Source organism: Convolutriloba macropyga, chromosome 7 (genome assembly GCF_964194025.1).
Source record: "Convolutriloba macropyga chromosome 7, txConMacr16.3, whole genome shotgun sequence".
In the NCBI taxonomy this organism is placed as follows: Eukaryota; Metazoa; Xenacoelomorpha; order Acoela; family Convolutidae; genus Convolutriloba; species Convolutriloba macropyga.
In genome coordinates, this window is record NC_134474.1 from 46,279,309 (window position 1) to 46,301,653 (window position 22,345).

General features: G+C 35.3%; 1 long non-coding RNA gene across 3 annotated transcripts in view; it reads left to right on the plus strand.

Annotated features, from left to right (window-relative positions):
- LOC142342320 (uncharacterized) overlaps positions 1-21,701 on the plus strand; it is a 53,452-nt gene extending 31,751 nt beyond the window's left edge. For all 3 annotated transcript variants that reach the window (XR_012759167.1, XR_012759168.1, XR_012759169.1), the window contains exon 2: positions 20,952-21,701. This is a non-coding gene — a long non-coding RNA (uncharacterized LOC142342320). The remainder of the gene's footprint in view (positions 1-20,951) is intronic.
- Positions 21,702-22,345: the final 644 nt, after the last annotated feature.

Consider the following 22,345-nt stretch of genomic DNA (forward strand, 5'->3'; position numbering starts at 1 on the left):
ATAATTGTAAATAATGAGATAAATATCTTTCTTTGCGTGGAAACCTATAAATGAAATGTACTCTCCACTAAGTTATTAATTTTAAGCGGCTGTCTGGAGGAAGACTTAATTTTAATTCATAACGCTCCAAAATCATATGCAGACATAGAAGTCTAGTTCTATTAAGTCCTATCACAGCCGAAATTGGATTCCAAAGCTGTTTTTCTAAACATTCAAGTTTAAGTTGATTCTCTTTTTGGATAGCTGACATGAAAATCAGTTTTGATTGGTAATTAATTTCCGCATCACAATTCATTGATTGATAACTCAAACACAGCACGGATCAGCGATCATAACACTAAACTCAACTCTCTGTGTCGAAATTGGCATGCTCTCTGAATTGATTTGGCTCTTTCATTCTGTTAAAATTAATGAAACGGACAATAAATTTTCTTTCTGATTGACGTTAACAAATTTCCAATTCCGGTCCCATAGCAGACAATCTTTTTAAGTTCTCTTTGTTTCTGCTAAATTGTGATTCATTTGGATTATATCTGGTTGCTTAAAAAATTTGGTCATTTCATTAAATTGAAAAAAGCGGTTTCTTTAGAAGTTAATCTTTTGATTATTATATTGAGTCGGCTATTTATATAAAAGTGAATCCACTATACATTTAACGCAATGGTTTGAAGCCACCCACTTTAAAATTTTTTCCATCATATTATGAATTTGTGCAAGCCGTTGAAGAAAACTAAAACACAAATAGAAAGGTTAGTTTTCAGGATCTATTCTGCCCCTGACACAAGTTCAGTAAATTACTTTTAAAAAATAGCGCGTGCACCTTAGAGGGGGTTTGGGGTTGGTCAGGGCTAAACAACTTTTAGTGCGGCTGTTTTTCGTCTCATCGTGGGTTTTTCAGAATAAAACAAATTTGGATTTGGATCTAGATTTTTTCGCATTTTAGAGCCAATTCTTTGTTTCTTTGTTGTTCTTTTATTGAGTCTCAATATTCACAGGTCTCATTGGAAATCTCTCAAAATCTAACTGAAATTTGAAAAAAAAATCACAGTTGTTAAATTGTTGCATTAATTTCTTTGAAACTATTGGTTTTATTAAAAAATTAGTAAGCGTTTGAGTTTTGAATTAAAATGTTTTTCTTCTTCAGATATGTCCGATTCTGAGTTGTGAAAGGTCTTGTTGACTTGAGTACATAAAGAAAATGAACTTATCAATGGCTAGATATCATAGTTTGTAGTTTCGATGACGGGACACGACAAAAAAGATAAAAGAAATTCGGGTCCTGACTTTTTTGTTTGTTTTCTTTTTGTTGCCTTGACATTTAATTTCATTTATTAAAGTCTTCAAATATCATTAATGAGAAACATTTGTATCCGAATTTCCCTGACTGTTCAAAAGTAGCTATAGACAAAAAAAATGTCATTATTTGATTTTTCTCTCATTTGTTTTTCTTTGAACAAATTTTGTTGTTTACAATTGAAAAAAAATCAATTATTCCAATAGGTCAAAAGCCCATTTGTTTTTCCCATAGAATAATATCTGATGCTTCTGAATTGGTCCATTTATCAGCGAATCGTTAAAAAAATTTAAAATTATTTTCATAAATAGTAATATATTATGAAGAAAAGCCCATCAATAATCCTTTGCCGACTTATTAGATAAATGCAAAAACCAGATATTCTGGCTGCTTCTTACATAATTGTGTGTGTGTGTTTCTCTTCTTAGTATTTTAAAAGTTTAATTTTTTGTGGGGTTTTGCTTTTTTGAGTACGAATTTGTTTTTATTTTTTTTTTTAAATTTGACTTAAGCTCATAGATTCTTATTGAAAATTATGAGAGTCATAACACTAAGTTTTTGTTGAGACTCTGTTATTTTTTTCCTTTTTTGTTGTCATTTTCTATTGTTAGGAAATTCCGATGCTGAGAGGTCAGTTCGATTTAGAAATTTAACTTCAACGGTTCATTTCTGAAGGTTTCTCACAGTCTGAGTAAGGAAAGATTTCATTAATTCCAGTAGTGGTACAAAAGAGATTTGTGAATGGCTGATTGTTTTAGCTAATGATTTTTGTGACCGAGCCTTTTTTTTCAGAAATAATCAGTTGTCTTGCCTTTCAATACCTATTCATAAATTCTCACAAGTTAAAAATGAAATGATCTGAATCTAAATGCTATTTAAAAATGGCAACAAGTCATCAAATTAAAAATTAAGCCAATAAAGATCGAAAAAATTACAGGAATTTTTGTGTTTTATCTATCTTTTTTGTTCTTTTCTGTTAATTTTTTTCTTTACTATTAGACATATCAAATATATTGATTGCTGATAAATACAATTGGTTCGCTCAAGTAAAATAATTAAAACTTCTGAGTTTGTTAATTCCACAACGAACGATTTCTTTTTTAATAATATAAATAATAGATTTCGTTAAAAATTTGCCCTTGAATATTAAATTGTTGACTCATAAGTTCGTTTTTTCAACAAAACGCGACAGCTGCTCAAACCTGCTCAACCCTACTCAACCCTAGAAGCTTGTAAGGCTTCAAATTTTGAGTTTTAATGTGAGGCTGTATTTGTTTTTCAACAAAACTTTTCCAGAAAAATGAAGTTTTTTTCAGATGCCTACCTAGTAATTAAGTGGTTATATAGTTTTGTTAACCTGCATATGAAGTTGATCTGATTTGGTTTTATCAATTCAGATTACTCGGTGGAGTACTCATTTTGGTTACTTCTGTGCTCAAGTTTGCACTCTATTTTGCTATTTTAAATTAGATTAGCCGTTCATCTGTTCAAAAAATTTTATGTTAGAAGTTGCACTACAGTTGATTTCACATCTGCCATTCTTTTTTCCAGATTTCTGTCTAGTAAAATAAAGGCATTCGATCTCAATGGTATGAACTGTTTTTTTGTACGAACACTTTTTTAGGAATATATCAAGAATTGAGCGACAAAATTTTGAGCTACTTTTTTTGGAGGCAATCTATCTCGGGTTCAATTGATAGTCAATCAAGAAAATATTGAGGATGAGCGGGATTGGACTATGGAGAGCGGGAGCCTCTTCGTTGACTTTAAAATGAATAATCAATAATTAATTTGTTAGTTACCCAAATTTGGTTTTTTCAAGCCACAATTAAAAGGAATGAAGAGACCGAATGCGACAAAATCTTCAAAAATGCGCGCAAATACACGCCAACCTGATTCAGTTGAAATATGATGAAACAAATAGTCTTATTGAAATTAGGGATTGCAGTAAATGCTTTTGTAATTCGAAGATCTTTTTGAAAACCTGGGTACCCTTAACTAACTAAAAATTTGATGAGCTTTATCCGTTGCCTTAGTGCTGGTTTTTTGTTTGTTTTTTGTTATGGAGGCTTTTTACAATCGTACTGAAATGGTTTGTTTCAAAAGAATGCCCATCAAATAAACTGAACCAGTTTTTTTTACTTCCTAATTTTTTATGGGATGAGTTCTGTTGCCATCAGCATCGATGAAAAACTTCGAAAATTTATGTTTTTCTTTTATTTCCATTGGGAAACTTTGTCTATAAAAATTTGCTTCATCATTTGAATCTCAAAATTTTTCCGTGGGGACCAGCCTTTCATCTCAAAAACATCATTGCTTTTCTTTCTGAACAGAAAATTGTAAACTCAAGGTTGACCAAGAAATAATGCAACCTGACAACCAGCATTGTTCTTGTTGTACCCAGTTTAATAACCAACTTAGAGTGGTTATTATTCCAATGTCAGCACAAACTCAAATCCAGATATGAACAGATTTATGCCGACTCTGTGGGTATAGTCTTTGGCTAATTCAACAATAATCCAATTGTAAATTGCCCTAAATGGCAATAAAGCATCAAAAATAGCCCAGACTGGGGTTAAGAAAGTAAAAGTTTTCCCCTCAGGCTAATTTCGATTCCCAGTTAATTGACAGACGATATTGATTGTTTATTTTGAGTGTTCAGTGGCAGCTCAGGTGAATACTTCTTTTCCAAAAATTGTCCGGTGTACGAATCATTAAATTCATTCGATTCTAACTTTCGATCTTGAGTTTGAAGAAGAATTGGCGGTTATAAAATATTTACTTGTGTTTCCACGCCTAATCTTAAGTAAACATCAGTTCTCAATCAGAACACTTTACGTAGAAAGTGCGAGTTTCAGAACTGACAAACGTAGTTAAACGAAGAAGATTATTCTGTTATTCACTGAATCAGACCGCAAATCAGAACAGACTTTTTCTAATTTCATTGCCATAATGGCCAGAAAAACTAATTTAACGAGAAATGCTGACTAGTTTTATTGCAGCAAACCGCGTGATTCGGTCAAAACTACTTATTTACTTAACACTTTCGAATCCATCTCTGAGGGAAAAAAATAAACAAAAAACAAAATTAAAATGAATTTTGATTTGTGGTCCATGGATCTAATGAATCTATTTTTGCAAAACACTTCACAGAAGAAAGTACAATTTGCACAAACTCAAGACGAAAGATCAATATCTGACGGGTAAAATCTAAAGAAAAACAAATCGCTTCCTGAAATAATTTTTGGCATCAGAAAAACTTTACCAGCAAGAAAACTTCGATTTGTTAAGACAATTCACAGTTATGTTAATTCAATTACTTATATAGTTTTCCAACAGCTCTTCAATGCCTTGATAAAACCAATTCATTTTTATTCTGTATAATGGACGAATTGAAAAAAATTGACTGAAAATAGGGGACAAATAGTTGGTAATCGTTTGCAGGTATGAGAAACCAGATTTATTAAATTACACATTGCGATATAAACTTTGTCGTACAAACTGTGCAGGATGAACTTATTTTATCAAGTGCAGTAAAAATCATATACAATGTTCTTAATTAAACAATGAACTTAATTTATTTGAAGAGCAGTTATCAAGAAGTCACGTTTAGATCATTTAAAACCAATGTTAACTTATCTTGTTCACTGACATGTCCGCTGTCCATATTCCTGTATTAGGAATCTTTTTGTTCATGAATCTTAGTATCCGCTGTGAGTCATTTTCTTACTTTCGCTCCTCGCTTAGAGTTGCCCAATTTTAATTGATGAATTCTGAAAGTCGTTTTCATTCTCAAGTTTAGCAAACAAGAATTAGATAGAGAATTCGCTTATTGAATTACTCTATAAAATATTGCAAAGCCAACGCACCAAGCGAAACAACAATCTTAAATAGTTCAAACTAACTCAAATCTGAAGATCAGGTACACAATTCTGTTTATGTACAACATGGCGCAGTCCGCTTCTCACACGGCATCTCCTGACTTTTTAGGCATTGAGTCATTTTGGGAAAACCAAGTTCGGATCCGCCGCACGAATGAGGAAATGACAGACTCAGTTAAAGTGAGCTCTCCTAAGCGAACGAAAATATATCTCTCGACACACTGCTTGGCCCTCAATCAGAACAAATAGAATTCAATCTTGAACCGACTTTTGAAGACAATTTTCAGGGATCATCAGCACAATCAGAACGCGAGAGACTAGCCGGTAATGCACAACTAAAACTGAACAGGGAAAACCGTTGTCAACAACAACTGGAAATCGTAATAATGTGTGGTAATCATCCCTGGAATCAAGCGGATTGAAAGACTGTCTCAGTAGTATAGCTTAGCAACATGAAGGAAGCCTTTTTTAGACCAATATATGTTAATCACCAGACAAAGGGAGAACCGATTGAGCATTTCTAAGGAAAATTAAAAATGTTTTCAAAAAATTGCCATTTCGGCAATCAAGAAGATACTCTGATAAACGGTCGTTTCATAGCTATCATGCTAGACTATGAAATTCAGCGAGAACTCCCTAAGGGGACAAAAAATCCTGGTCAGTCAATATGATAGGCGATCAAAATGGAACTTGGTCACAAAAAAACGTACTTCATTTTTCATAGTCAGTCCGCACGAACGTGAATGCTATTTCACCCCAATGTCAATTTCCTAACGCAAACTGTGGTTTCTCTTGGTCACAGAACCACAAAGACAAATTCATCGCAAAGGGTAGGACGTTCAATGTTTTGGTCTTCAAAATGGTGCACGTGTGTGCCGTAAAGCAAAACCTAACCCTCCGAAAACTTCTTGCTCAAACGTAAATACAACCGGGGCAACTACCTCAGATGACTCAGTTACGGCTATCTCCAACATAAGTTATCTCTGGAATGAAAATCTGATGATGGAAGTTCAGATGACAATATAGTATCAAGTATTGCAGGCACCATTCTTCAAAATGCACCCAAAAATTCAAAACTACAAATTGCAGACACCCATGTGGGTCTACTATTTAATTCTGGAAGTGCCTGATGTGGTGGTTGAGCTAATCAACTCAAACACCAAATTGAATAGTGCTTCAGAGCTATTTCAAGCAGTAAAGTTAGAATAGCATGAAGGCAAAGTTTAATGCTACAATCTATTGCAGCCATATGGATTTGTTCATATTGTTAAACATTTATATTCAGTAACTATTATTAGTACGTAATTGTCATACAAAAAGCTAAACTAAAACTCAAACTTGAACTGCACCATTGTTGCCACATGTTCATGTGTTCACAATCAAACAAATTGAGCGCAAATGGAGCAGGTGATGCCCATTTTGGTATGCCAGATCCGATGAATTGTGCGGCTTTCATACCCATTCAGAGAGTGCTTGGCACCGTATAAGGCATCCCGAACACCAATTTCTTTTGTATTCAGGGAATTTTACGACATAGTGATCTACAACCAATTAGAGATGCAATTTTTACATACAGACCCAACTGACTATCAGCATATAAGGAGATTGAAAAACTAACAAAAATCAGTTGTAAATTGCAATTTTGGTTATACTAATTGACATACAGTCCATATTGAACCAAAATTTTATGAGCGGTAAATTATTTGTTGGTAATGTGTCTTGTTTCTGTAGATCATCGAAGTGACAGTACAGTTTTAACAAACTTTGGCTTGTTGAAAAAAAAATAACTTTGATATTCTCAAAATTTTCTTTCGGAGGAACAAAGTTCCTAAATGAAAGAAACTTTGTGCAAAGCATAAAATTGGTTTTTTGCTAGTTTCAGTGAAGCCTAACTTAGTTTTGATACTGATGGTTATTAACGCCAATCGAGAAAGAGAAAGTTGTTGAATAATTTGAATCAGCTTTCTAATATCTGAGTTGCTTTGAAAGCGCCCCCTTAACGAGGAGGCTTGCTACAAACTAAATAATCGGTTACAGTTATTTACCAAAAACTCAACAAAAATCTTAGTGCTTCACTTTGATTTATTTTGTTTTCTGAAAGAAAAAAAAATGTTGTACAACAAAGCTGATCAATTATTTATTTAAAATTATTGAGTATCGAAAAAGCGACGTTGTTTTACAAAGTAGCGGATAAAACACTTCACGAAAATTAACGGCAAAAACGCAATATCCAGACAGATTTGAAACCGCTGAAACAAATTGGGTGGGGTAAAGTTTTCCTTGTCTTTGATAGGAAAGCAGCCGTTACATTTGGTCTGCCGACCCGGACAGTGGAAAACAAACTGTTGTCCAAACCGATGAGGAGAGTGCCGAAGGCACCCACCAAATCAAATCAAACGAATCAACAGCAAAAGGCCAGTGAGGTGAATAGAAAAGTGCATTTCAATAAAGCAATTGATGAGCAACCCCTGCTCAAAGGAAACAACAAAACAAGAATGAACAGCAACCGTGCAAGTTAAGCACAATCATTAGAGAACTGCTTCAATCAACAGCCCACTGATATGACATGAGTTTTCAAAACTTAGTGGAAGAAGATAACACTAAACAAAGGCTTCACTACAAAATAAATGAAGATTCAGATCCACCCAGCAAACTAAAGGTCCTCTACCAACAGACTTTTCACCTTTTAGAGGAAGAAATACCCAAAAAACTGTAGCGTCGAAACAAACTTGTGCCCTACCAAACAAATTTCGTTGAAGAACAACTTAAAGAAGCGAGCAAGTGGAACGCAAACTTGCACTATCATTGGCTTGCATATATAAGCAAAATCACGCGACCAGCGATGAATGCAGAGCAAATCAACGCAACTCAAGCAATGAACAACAGCAGAAGCAACAAAAAGCTACCCAATGAACATTCCAGTTGCTCAAACAATGCAAAATGTAGCAACAGGAAGCGGTCAAGAGACGGAGAATGTTTCGAAAACATCTTCAGCAAAGCAAAGGCGTGATGAACGGATGAAAAAAATGGATGTGGACTTTAAAAGCAAGATAGGACTGGAACAGGCGCGGTTTGAGCTGAGGAAGCAAAAGCTGGAAATGTAAATGAAGGAACTAGAAACGAAGTATCATCTACTGGAGGAAGAGCGTGAGCTAGAGCACAAAGTGAAAAAAATAGCATGAGCAAGTGGTGATGTTCGTTCCCAATCAACTAGTGCACTGGAGAAGTTACCGTTCAACTAGACGCCAAAGATGAGAGTCTGAGACTGGCCCAGTAGAAGCGACAACCTTCTAACACCAGATCGATCAGCAGCTTGCTTCGAAGCTACCCTTGAAGTGAACAAGCATAGCCCCTTCTTGCGATATCGCAGTTCACGAGACCGTTCCTCAAGTGTTGAAGACCGGGATGCTTCCCCCACAGCTGGTATTTGAGGCAACGCTGGTTATTCAGGTAGTACTATGGCCAGAGTTGTCGAGTATAATCCCAGAGTTGTCGAGTATAATCGAGTACAAACCCTCTCGAATGGCCAGAGTTGTCGAGTATAATCATTGCTACAGTGAATCAACGCACAACACCAGACTCAGAGAAGATGAGCCATCTGAAGACTCTACTGACTGCAAGGCAAGGTCAGCAATCTCTGGAATGGTTCATTCTGGAAAGATTTATGGTGCTAGATGGAGCATTTTGAAGAGGAATTTTGGAATGCCTAATGTGATCATTGATGCACAGCTGTAGATTCTTCGCACAGGAAGTGAAGTGAACCTCACAAATTAACAGGTCTGATCAGTTTCTCAGTTTTTGTTTCGCACTTTGTGAAAATCTTCAAAGAGGAAAAGCAGATTGGTGATCTGCAATCAAGCTCGACAGTTTAAATGGCATTAGAAGAGTTACCTCAGTTTCTCAGAGAAAAATGGTGGCTCTACGTAGATGATAAAGATGAAGACTGGCCTGATATAATTATGTTTGAAAAATGGCTATCTGGGATAGCATTCGTGCACGAAGGTTTTTAGCTTTTCGAGGGAGAGCGAATGAAGAAGACCGAAGAAGCACAAACAGCAGACAACGGTTCTCGGAAACATCGAACCTCAGCGCTCTTTGGAACGTGAAAGAAACCAAGCAAATGCAAAGTGATCACTGTCCGCTAGCTGACAGCACTCATAAAATTTAGAACTGCCCGCTACTCAGGAACATAAGTGTGAATGATAGTTGCGCATCAGTGAGGAAGCAACGTTTAATTTACAGATGTCTAGGCTAACGGCATGCAATCAAAGATTAAAAAGTCAATGCGTACAGTAAAAATGAATGCATTAAGAATAAGGTTGCTACACTCAGGAAACCAAATGGACGAGGGCAATCATGCAGTCAACGTAAGCGCATTAACAATCAACCAGTGTAACGAAGTTACGAGTTTTTTTCAGATAGTTCCTGTCTCAATACAGAGTGCTGGCAACAAGTTGAACACATATGCTTCCGTCAAAAGCGGATCAACGGTTTCATTCATCTCTCAAAGTATGCGAGAGTAGTTCTGAGCCCAAGGCGCTGATGTGACGCTCAAACAAAGGATCTGAAGACAGAGAAGGTTCCTCTAAAAATAAAGGAGTACATTCAAAGGTGCAATCAATCGAAGCGTTTGCACGCCCCTCAATCTCTGGGGGAAACACAAACTACAATTACAACCAGCTGAAGCAAAGCTTCAATCACTTGAGTATTTGGCCCAACAAAAGCTTCAACTCGACGGAAATTGGCATCATCCTTAGTCAAAGTGCTTATGAGCTACAACGCCCATTGGACTACAAGATAGGAACACGAAGTGAACCTTTCGCTGTTTTAACAGAATTAGGATGAGTAACCAGTGGATACATGGTGGGCAAAAGAAGAGAAAGTGTTTGTCTTTTCGCATCGAAACCTATCCCTCCAAAGTTAACGTCGTCAATCAGTCGAAGAAGGAACTGCAGGCACAAAAGACGCTAAAGCGGACGACGAAGCCCACCGGTGAGCTGTAAACAGTGGGAATGCTGTGGAGTGAACCAAAAATAAACCTGCTGAAAAACTACACCTCAGCCTTGGGTCAGCTTCACTAACTGGAGCGATGATTCCAATGGGACCCTAGCTTGAAAAATTTTTGTCAACAACCAGTAGATACAGATGTCAAAAAGGGATTCGTAAAGATATTTGAGGAGACCGTCTGAAGTGAAAGACACCTTCGGGAAAAAATGGTATTTGCCACACCATCCAGTGATAAACCCGAACAAGCCTGTCAAAGTAAGACGTGTTTGCAATGCTGTATCAAAGTACAAAGACTATGCCTTAACGATAAGCTACTAGCAGAACTTGATCTGCCACACGAATTGATTGGATTAATATTCAGATTTCGCGAGGAACCAATAGCCCTGAGACCTGACATCGGATTGATATTCCTACAAGTGCAAGTTACAAAACAGGATAGAAGTTGCTTGAGGTTTCTATGGCGTCCATTAACTAACCAATTTGTTGAAGTATAAGAATATCAGCGTCATGTATTTGGAGCTAAGAGTTCTCCAACTTGTGCAATCTATGCTCTCAAGCGAGTGGGACTGGACATCGAACAAATGTATCCAATTGCAGCAAAAGCAATAAAAATCAGCTTCTGCTTGGACGATTTCATCAAATCGGCAGAAAGCCCTGAAAAAGATATTAAAGTCTTCATTCAACTACAACCTCTTCGCTCATAGCATAGATTTGAATTGAAGAAATGGCAACAACGATGCAGTTAACCGGAATAAAGCAATCCTGGAACACTTGAATTTGGGGGGCAACACGAAGCACGTCGAAGTGGAACAGAAAAGGCAAAGAATAAACGACAGCACCAGTAATGGCCGATCTATCCGAAGAACAGTTAGACGCTTTAAAAGGCTTTATAGAACTTAGAGTTCACTACTTTGGCCCCTTAATTGTGAAGATTTGGCGACGAAACGAGAAGCGATGTTGTTGCCTGTTCACTTGTCTAACTATGAGAGCGGTGCATATCAAAATGGTACTCAAGTTGAACACAGATAGTTGTCTCAATGCAATTATGCAATTTATTTTGAGAAGGGGTAAGTCGAGTTTATACATCAGCGACAACGGGACAAACTTTGTTGCAGTTGAAAGAAAATTTGCAGATTACATTGCAGCATGGAACAAAGAAGAGATAGAAGAACATCTAATACAACGAGGAATTATATTTAGTTTCAACTCACCCGCATCACGTCACTTTGGAAGAGTATGGGAACGGTTGGTCAGAATTTGCAAAAAAGCATTGTATGCAGTGATTGAGAACATATCAATCACAAATGACATACTTTCAATTACGATGTATTTTGTAGAGCAGAGGTTGATAGAAGGCCGTTGACTCAAGTCATATCAGACGTTAATGCTTTCGAAACCCCGACACTCAATGTTTTCTTTCTCGGCAACAAGAACATTTGCTTACCCTATCTACCATGCGTAAAAGCATTTATTGATCATGAAAAGTTCGTTCGACAAACTCAAGTTCACGCAAATATTATATGGTACAAATTCCGTAAAGACTATCTTCCCACTCTGAACAATCGGCAAAAATTGCGATCTGTGACCAACAAAATTATTAAAGAAGGCAATCTCGTTTGGTTGATCGCAGACAGCAATAGGTGAAGACATTATAACCTGGCCGAGTAGAGGAGACCATCGATTGGTCTGACGGTGTGATCCGATCAGCAATAGTTCGGACAAGCTACGGAGTTTACAAGAGACCAGTCGTAAATCTCGCCCCTGTACCACCAAGAAACAATGTTTTTTGATGAAAAACAGGGCCGCCGATGTGGTCGCTGAGCTTACTGACTCTAAAATCAAATTGAATAGCACTTCCAAGCCATTTCAAGCAGTGAAGTTTGAATAGCATGACGGTCGAAGTTAAATGCAAAAATCTATCGAAGCCATATGAATTCGTCCATTTTGTTAAACCTTTATATTCGGTAACTATAATTAGTGCTTAATCGTCATACATCTGGTTAATCTGAAACTCAAACCCGAACTAAACTATTATTTTCACATATTCACGTGTTCACAATCACGCAATCTGAGACCAAATAGAGCAAGAGATACCCATTTGGTATGCCAGATTCGATAAATTTTGCAATTGTTATACCAGTTCAGAGAGTATGGGGCAACGTAAAATTTATTTATAACCCCACATTCAGTTTATTTAGTAAATGTTACGACATAGTGGTCTACAACCAATTAGAGATGCAATTTTTACATGCTAACCCACGTGACTATCAGCATAAAATGAGCTTGAAAAACTTCCAAAAACAGTTTAATATTGTTATTTTGTTTATATTGCACTGACATACAGTGCAGATTGAAGCACACTTTCTTGGGCGCTAAATTATTTGTTATTGTGTCAAACTTCTGTAGATCTCTTTAGTGATTAAAGAGCTTTAACTATTTTTTACTTGTTTAAAAGACAATTAACTTAGGTATTCTCCAAACTTTTTACTGAGGAACAAAACTCCATGGGGAAAAAAATTTATGCGAAGCATGAAGTTGGTTTCTTTTTACCAGCTTTAACGAAGCCTAACATTGTTTTGATTTTGAAGCCAATTGAGAAACAGAAAGTTGTTTATTAAATTGAATCAGATTTTTACTATCTGATTTGCTTTAAAAGCGCCCCCTTAACGAGGAGACTCGCTAAAGTCTTGATATTTAGTTGACAGTTACCTGAAGTAATTTTAAACAAATTGTAAGGAGTCGATTTCCTTATTTCGATTTTTAACTTGAATCATTAATCAAAAATTCAACATAAATCTGATTGTTTCAATTGGAATTCTTTTGAATTCTGACTGAAACAATTTGTTAAACAGCGAAGCTGAACAATAATTTATTTAAAAGTATTGAGTATCAAAAAAGCTTTACAGTATAGCAGGTAATGCAGTTCACGAAAGTTAACTACAAAAACACAATATCCGGACAAATTTTAAACCGCTGAAATGAACTGCTCAGTGTAAAAAGCTTTTTTGTCTTTGACGGGAAGGCAACCGTTACACCTGTAGCTTTCTGACTGAGTGACTGGCTATCAATCGAAACCGCAAAATATCTTAAAACCTTTGCCAATGAGCCCATTCCTTTAATTGTTATGATTCAAATTGCAGTGGCATATAATTGTTGGCAAATTGAGGACGCTGAATTTGTGGTGGTCCGAGATGGTCTAAAAACTTTCATTGGCCGCAATTTTTGTGATGGGCCTGGCATATCACTTTCTAAAACTCTAAACCATAATGATGAAAGTACGATCAACAATATCACTACACAGTGTACATTCAAAATTAGAATAGCTACACAATTTCCAAATTTAATTTACCATGGATTGTACGTTCTAATTGTCAAATCAAAATGTCACAAAAGATTTTAACCTAAGTACCGGAAATGGAGACGGTACCTATGAATCTACAGGAAAGAATTAATAAAAAAAATTAAAAATTACCTAATGAAGGACATATAGAAAAATTAAACAATTGTTCAGACCATATTTTATCTCACTCATTGTTATTACAATTAAAAGAGAGCAAAATTTAAAATAAGCTCCTGACTCAAAAGTTTTTAACAAATCATTTCATAAAAAATAACACTCAGATGCCTTATATTGACAATTTAATTTATTTTACATCACAAATTATTAAAAACTTGCAAACTGCCCCGCGTGAAAAAATTTCTTTGCAACAATAGATCTCAAATATGCCTATTGTCAACGAAACCTCCACAGCAATACCGCAAAGCTCTGCAATTTTAATATTTCAAGTGGTGATATGACTGGAACATATCAATTCAAAACTGGATTTTATGGACCTACATGCTTGCCGTGTTCCAAAATACCATGGATTATATTCTTATAGGCCTCCAAAACACTTCTGTTTGCTTGATGATGTCTTAATTGTAATTAAAGGGCATGATGAAGAACATTTTAGTTTAGTGAAAGATTGACTCACAAAACTGGGTAGAGACGATTTTCGCAAAAATCTACCAAAAGGCCAATGTGGCAAACCAATAAATTCATGGTTGGTTTACATCATAAGTCAATCAAGTAATCCCTCTCTCAAAACAAAAACATTCGATTTTCTTGCGCTCAATCCAACTAATACACTGAAAAAACTTTGTTCCTTCCTGGGTTTCGTACACTATATCAGTAAAATTATCCCCAACTTAGCTCAACTTCATCATCGTTTAAGACCACTACTTTGCAATGCGGTAAAAGATGATAGGACTAAAAAACACACTAGTCAATTTTTTGTTTACAAAACTCATATTGCAAATCATACCAAAAATGTTTACTACAGCCTGGACTCTTGCTTCGGCCGCGGAGCAGTTCCTAAGCAACTAACTGTCTATGAACCGAAACCTTTATCATTTGGTTCTAGATTTTTAACTCAATTGAGGAGCGATATAGTATGAGCTGGAAATAATCGGAGTAGTTTGGTCAATCGAGTTTTTTACAAATTACTTATATAGAAAAAATTTTTTAGTCCTAACCGATCATGGAGCTCCTCTTTCCATTTGTAAAGAACATCGTTCTAACACATTGTGTAATAACTATCATCAAGCTGGGTTGACCGCTTCTCACTAATCCAAATCAAAATAGAGCATTTCCAAGGAGCACAAATAGGTTTCGTGGACTATATCTTCCAAAACTCATATTGACCAGAAAAAATTATATCAACTTACAATAATGAATTATAAGGCTACACTATTAAACATTCACTCTGACGCTAAATTATTAAAAACAAAAAAAAACATTTCCGCTATTCATTTAAAGAGTTTTTTTGGATACCAAATCTGAAGCGCAAATCAAAATTACAAAACCACCTAATCATGTCAGTGACATTTTTAATATTGATCATCCGCCTCCTGTACAATTAGCTCAAAAATTAAATTCATTCGCAGAGCAAAATACTACTCGTAAAACACCTAAAAAAATCTCCCTTAATCCGGATATAAATCAAGCACCGCAGGTATGCTTTTTCCAAAATAACCTGAAACCCGATCGGCGAAAAACCACTTCCAATTTAACCACAACTAACAACGTTAATTTAAATACTATTCGTGAATCCTAAATACGCTTGACTCTATAAAAATTAACACTTGCCTGGCAAAACACCAGTTCAAATAGAAAAGTAAAAACTTCTTTTTGTTTACATAACAATCTTTTGTCTGGAGTTTATTACACTCAAATGACCCGTCAATTTTTGCTCATGTTGCAAATGCAAATCATTCGACACTGCTAAACAGTATATCAGTACCAAATTTAGCGAAGCAAAACAATATACAAGCATCTCCCGCCTTGCAACATTCTCTATAATTTCAAGAAATAAACTTAGCTAAACTGTCAATCAAATCCAATTCACACTTTCCTTTCCAAATTAACATTTATAATTCAATTACCACGAATAATTCATAGATGATTATAAAGAAGCTTTTCTTCCATTTCAACTTTCTAAATCAGTCGAACAATTGTTCAGTAAATTGATTTTTCAAAACCTCTAACAAGATTAATTAAACATCAGCCATGAATAGCAAACATTTGCCCAAAACTACAACTCAAGCCTCGTCCGCGTATAGTTTACAAAAGATACTGCACTCAACACGCCGCGCAAAAAAACAATCCAATTTTAATCTAAGTACTGCCCTAACAGAGAGCCGTCAAGTTCTATTATTTAAAAAGGTGGTGGCGAAAATCTTTAAGTAAATTTTTATAGCTTCCCTAACCAATAAAGACAGGGGTTTTAAACAAATTCGAGACTTAATACTACGCAAAAATGAATCCAGGCTATAACAGTTCAGTCCCTACCTCCATTCTTTCTCGCATGACCTTTTTGTCAGTAGTGGTTATGATTGCATGAACGAGAAGGTCACTATTTCCCATGCACTGAAAACGCGTAATCGAAATGGCGCATGCAAGTCATCCGGGAAGCAGATGGTTTGAATGGCCCAAAATTGCAGTTGGCCCTACTTGAAACGCGAACGTCTTGTTCGGTCAGTAGAATGCAAAATCTGCACGGCAATTGGTAGAAGCCTTAAATCAAATACAACCGCTAAGCAATTTCAACCTCATAAACCAAGTTTAGTTCCCAATCAGAAAAATCAAATAGATTTTGTAAGTTCCATTAATAATACGAAAGAAAGTGAAATTTACATGATGACATGTATTGATGGATTTTCTTAATACCCAAAGGCAGAAATTTTTGATAGCTCACTGACTTATTTTAGAACACTATTGCATGAACAAAAAGGTAAATTTAATCCCAGCTCCAGCAAATGATCACCCGGCAATTGCAAGTATCAAAGAAGTAAAAAAGAAAAATTCATTTAATTTTAAAGCAGAACCTTAATTAGTAATTAACCATCTTCGCAAATGCAATAAAAATATTATTTGGATCAAGTTTTTTGAATCACCTTTTGTTCCTCGTGCTAGCACTTCGCTAAGCAATATCAGTTCTTTACTCATATCTTTTGATTAAAAGTTATGACAAAGTACTTAATCACTATTTAGACAATTAGACCGTAATTCCTAGTGAACTTTTACCCGAAGACCACTGGAGGACCTATAGGAGCAATAAGAAGCTGAAGAGGAATTTCTGCAAGGCATCTCAAGAGGCTCAGAACAGGAAACACGAGGCAGAGGACAATGAAGCGAGATTGTTTCGATTGTCAAATGTACATTGGCCCATATCCTTGAAAGAGTCTGTATAAATCAACTGGAAAGAGTGTGTAGAAATCAAACTGGAAACAAAACGACGTCCACAAAAACGATCTGAGAAAGTTCTGACTGGCTTGAGGTTTTGTGATGCAAAAAGTGGAACAATTCAGATCCGTGATAAGCGATGCGGATAAAATTCACGTCACAGTTAGGATTAGTGACATAGCGAAATTTGCTACTCGAGAAGAGAAAAAACAAAACCTCAAGATCACATCAACAAGCGAGAGCCCCCGTCTTCTAGCAAAAAACAACTGAGTCTAAAATTGCCAGGCACATCAAAGAGTTTACACGATTGCAAAAATATGACCGTAACATGATGCATCGCAAACGTGACAACTGGAGCAGCGTATGATTGACAGAATCGAATACTTCACGCGGAATGCGAGTGCGCATGCCAAAAAATATCAATCAATATTGCCCCTCAAACAAAAGAACAAGATGGATTTTCCGCTCCTACACTAGAATAGTCAATAATTACAGCGCCACAAACTAGAACCTCTCAGGAACTACAATTTCCTACCACATCAGCACCCCAGGAGGATCTACAACAAATCCCCCTAGATCAGGCAAACAACCAAAAAAGAATATTGAAAAAACGGATCTGACCAGGACGACTCATCTGGAGAGCCTTTCAGTTTGTGCCCTCCAAAATGGTTACACTCTGAGCGCAAAAGACGAGCAGTGACATCGAGTCCTTCCAACCATCAACAATACAATCGATCATCGATACCTTTGCACAATTGGAAAAGATTCCCAAACAAAATCTTTCGCCTCTCATTGGTTCTGTCTCGTCTACAGACCCGAGAATTCGACCTGCAAATCATAGTCCTGATGACAACATGAATTTAAATGCGCCAAGAAGCAAACTTTGACAGATTAAACCTAGACAGAAACACAAAATTCATTTAATTCATGAAATATCACTAGTCATCATAAGCATTAAATATATTGTAAATTAGTGCCTAATCGTAGTATATAAGCGACGATTAGGCACTAATATGCTATAAACATTGATAATAAGAAACATTCATTATTGCAATTTCCAATTTTGTCGAAAAAGGGGGAATGACGTACATATTACGCATGATAATCTCATTTTATGTAGTGCAGTAAAATGGATATACGGCGTACTTAATTCACTGATGTACTTAATTCAACAATGTACTTAGTTTGTTTGAAGGCCAGTTATCACAAAGTCATGTTTAGTTCATTTGTGCCCCGAAGTAACTTATATTGTTCACTCACATGTCTGCTGTTCATATTCTCGTATTTGGAATAATTTTGTTCATGAATCTTAGCATCTGCTGAGATTCATTTTCTTCTCGTGTACAGTTGCCCAATTTGGATTCACTAACACTGCAAGTTGTTATAATCCACAAGTCTAGCAGGCAAGACTTAGAGAAAGAATTCGCATAGCAAATCAATCTATTAATTATTGTTAAGCGAGCGCGCCAAGCGAAACAAAAAACTAAAAGAGTGAAAAATAACTCAAATCTCAAGATCAAGTACACGTTTCCTTTTGTGTATGACAAGCTTGTTGGCATCTTGCATTAACTGAATACAATTTTGACTTTTTACAAAAATTTCTACAACACCCAGTTTGTTTTTGATTTCTGTTTTTGTGAACTGTTTTATTCTCTACACCGTAAGTTATTGTTGAGATAATTCTTCTAATTATGCCGCGAAATAACCATTCAGCTTTGCAGATCAGAATTTTGATGCGCTTAGAATGCTTGAATAATTCCAAGTTGAAAAAATGACACTTTGTTTGAGTTGTGTAAATAACTCAAACTGCATGTCGAAATCAAGAATAAGACGCAAAACAACAACATCATGTTCACTATGCCCTTGAGTAACATTGGACAGATTTCCAATATCCTAGAAATCTCTTTTTGTAATTTTAAGATGAAAAAAATTTTTACAGTCCGGTATAATTCAATAACTATTTTTATTTCTCAATTGGTTTCAATAACAAGACTATCGAAACTGTGCCAGAATTCGTTATTTCCATTAACATAATTTGCCTCTGTCCTTTGCACACTTTAAGAACTTCGATACCCAGCAAGGATAATTGAAAATATCTTAATTAATTCTTTTTCCAAAAGCTCAAAGTTAGAAATTCTAAAATCAATAAGATGTGTTACAGAAATGAGACACAGCAAAAAGTATTTTGACGCTAGAGAATTGTGATTGAGTACACGATATACGTTATTTCGCTGAGTGAAAATTAATGAACTTCAAGTACTTCTTCGTAGTTTTTACAATGCCTTTCTTCGGTTAGCTACGTAATTATACATGTCCGATTTGCACATTTGGTTGGCTGTAGATAAGGATGTCGACAGAATGCAAGCAGTTTTTTAAAACGTCATTTTTGGTGAGAAAATTGAGTAATTGGAGAAAATTCAAGCATATGCAGATTTTGACGATTGTTCTAAACTGGAAATAGATTTCTTCGTAAACGAATGATAAAGAATTTGATGCAAAATCGTAATTTACTTCTATGTTGCTTATAAGTCACAAAAATGATTTGGTGGTAGTTTAGGCAATTCAAATTAAAACTTTGTCTCATTCATGTTGTTCAAGTAACTGATTATAGTTACTACCTAATTTCATTGACGGATGTGAAAAAACTTACCGGGCTTTGATTGTAAATAAAAGCATTTTAGTTTTATTAGTTACACTCTAACAATACTGTTTAATCCCCCTTGAATGCCTTTGTTCATTTAATAAGCTCGGCACCAACAAAATTGCTTTACTATATTTGTCAAGCCTTTAAAAATGCAGAAACAATATTTGAAAAATTTTAATTATTCTTTTTTTTTATAAAATGACAATTTGTGGAACAATAAAAAACTCTAATTTAATTTCGAAAGAATTTGTTTAACCTGATTGTTTGATCTGCTTTGAGAATGGATTTTTGTTAAAATCATGCCTCGTGGCGGGTTCAATTGCGAAATTGTTTCCCTTTTTGTTCCACATAATTTTCAATCCACATATTGGCCCTTTTCGAGTTTATATTTTTACCTTCAAGCTGTTAAATTATTAAGAGCATATTAAAATTTTTGAGCTGCGACTCAGCAGTTTCTATGAACTAATTGGTTTTATTGTTTTAATTATGATTGTAAAGATTGTGCGTATTACATTTCAGACCATTGTTGCCTTTAGTTTTGTGAAAAAGAATTCATTAGTTTTCTGAAGGTTCCTCAAGAAATAATTTTAGGGGATAAACTCTATTTTTTGATTGTTTTGTTTTTTGAACGTCAATTATAATCAAACTCCAATCACAGTTTGACTTGTAAAATAACAAACAGACAATTAAGTTCACTTCTAAAATAATTTTACTTGAAATTTTAAACGCTTCTGCTATTTTCAGGTTGCAATGATAATTTAATAACTGCTTGCATGACAAAAAACATCAGAGGAAAAACCTAAAGTCAGCTAATGTTATTTTCGTTTTTGATGACGAAATATTGGGTGTGATTTCTCTTGATTGACCAGTTTACGATACACAAGGGCGTGCATTTTATGGTCGCATTTTATAGTGTATCAGTAAAATGATAATGAACAACAGTTTTATTGTGAACAAATCCATCATTAAGTTTTAGTCTTCAATTTCAAAGAATGGCTAGTCCAGCATTTATGATGCCGTACATGATTGAAGGCGTTGAACATTGCTTCCAAGGCTATCAAAATTTTTCATCACAGTTTGATTTTTATTGCATTTTTTCTATATTTAATATTTAGGGTGCTCAAAATGAGAAATGTTTGTGACATGATAGGTTATGTTATCGAGACAGGTAAGGTTACGGTTGTTATTTCGATCAGCTACCACTCAATCAATCTAAAATACTCTCTCTGAATTAACAAAAAATGAAATATTAATAACAACAAACCACATACTTATTAAAACTTATTTTATCAACTTACACTTAATATTCGTGCTTGTATTTCTACCATCGTAGCATTTATAACAGCAAAAATATAACCAATTTTCTAGTTATAAATTCTTGAAACTCTTATTTTGTTTCAGATCTCTACAGTAATCAAACAAGCATTTTTATCTGAAGCAAAAATCAGCCACAACTTCGTTCATACATATATAGCTGAAAATGTTTTTGACAATGAGCAAAATCGGAGATGTCACGATTGTAAACAACCATCAGTTTCTCTTTATCCTCCTAACATTATCAGTTCTTCCAGCTATAATTCAAACCCTGCAGCAAAAACGAGATTCCGATAGAGTTGTCATGACCAATCGTGGTGTTCCTCAAGGTTCATTCGTTGATTCCTTGGGAAAAAGATCAGGTCCCGAATTCTTCCGAGATTCGTCAATGCAAACATCCAACCTCCAACCTTTCCAGCCAACCAAAACCGATTCGACCAACTTTCAATGGGTACCCGTCAACGAGTATGTCGACCAACCGCCACGAAGTCGTTATTTCGACTTTCCAAAAAAGGAAATGCTAAGCAAAATGACATCCGAACCGAGAGCTGAAAAACCAAACGAATTGCAAACGACGAGATATGTGTTGTCTAGAATTATAGAAGCGCTTCAGAGGAAAGAAAACTCGCGCAGAAATGATTTCCCATTTTGATTAAAAGCGCAATGAATCAGTGGAAATCAAGCCGATAATCAAAACTCGCACACAGCTTACATACAACGGAACATTCGACATACATATGTGTAGGCTTATTTGATGAGGTTTCACTATTCTGTTTATAATTAACTAAATGCAATTCTGTAATTCTGAATGTAACAAAATTACAATTTTCAGTTTGATGGCTTTTCTATTCCAGGCTCATGTTGTTTATAGTTTCAATTGACCCAAACAAAAGGCGTTGCGTGGCAGACAATGTTCCCTCATTTCAATTTGAGAACATACAATACATCAAAAAATTGAGATTTACATGAGCACGGATTTGTAGTGCAGCTAATTGACATCATCTGTTTTTTTAATGAAAGCCAAGTCTACAAAATGAAAAATTGACAAATTGGGAAAATACAGAGAAGGAAGTAAAAAATGGAAAAGGGCAATATAGAAAACAGGGAAAAGGTTAAACAATAAGATGGGAAATCTCAAAAAAACCGTTTGTGCAATGTTGATTTTTGAATAATTTCCTTATTCTTGCCTAATACTTTGTGTACTATTTCTAACAATGGACAATTATTTTGGAGTCAGTATACTACCATCACAGTCTTATGAAACTTTTTCATAGTCCATGTATATTTTCAATTAAAGAGTTATAGATGGCATAGAGCCTGCCTTCTCAATTCTCTCAATTCTTGCAATCTTGGGTCTTGTTTATCGAGAGAAATGCTAAACTTGAACAGCTTAAAAATTTTTTGAAATTATCTCCTGACCAAAAGCTAGTTGTTGGATCTTAATTACTGATTTTTAGTAAGTTTTTGATAGTTCGTCTTAA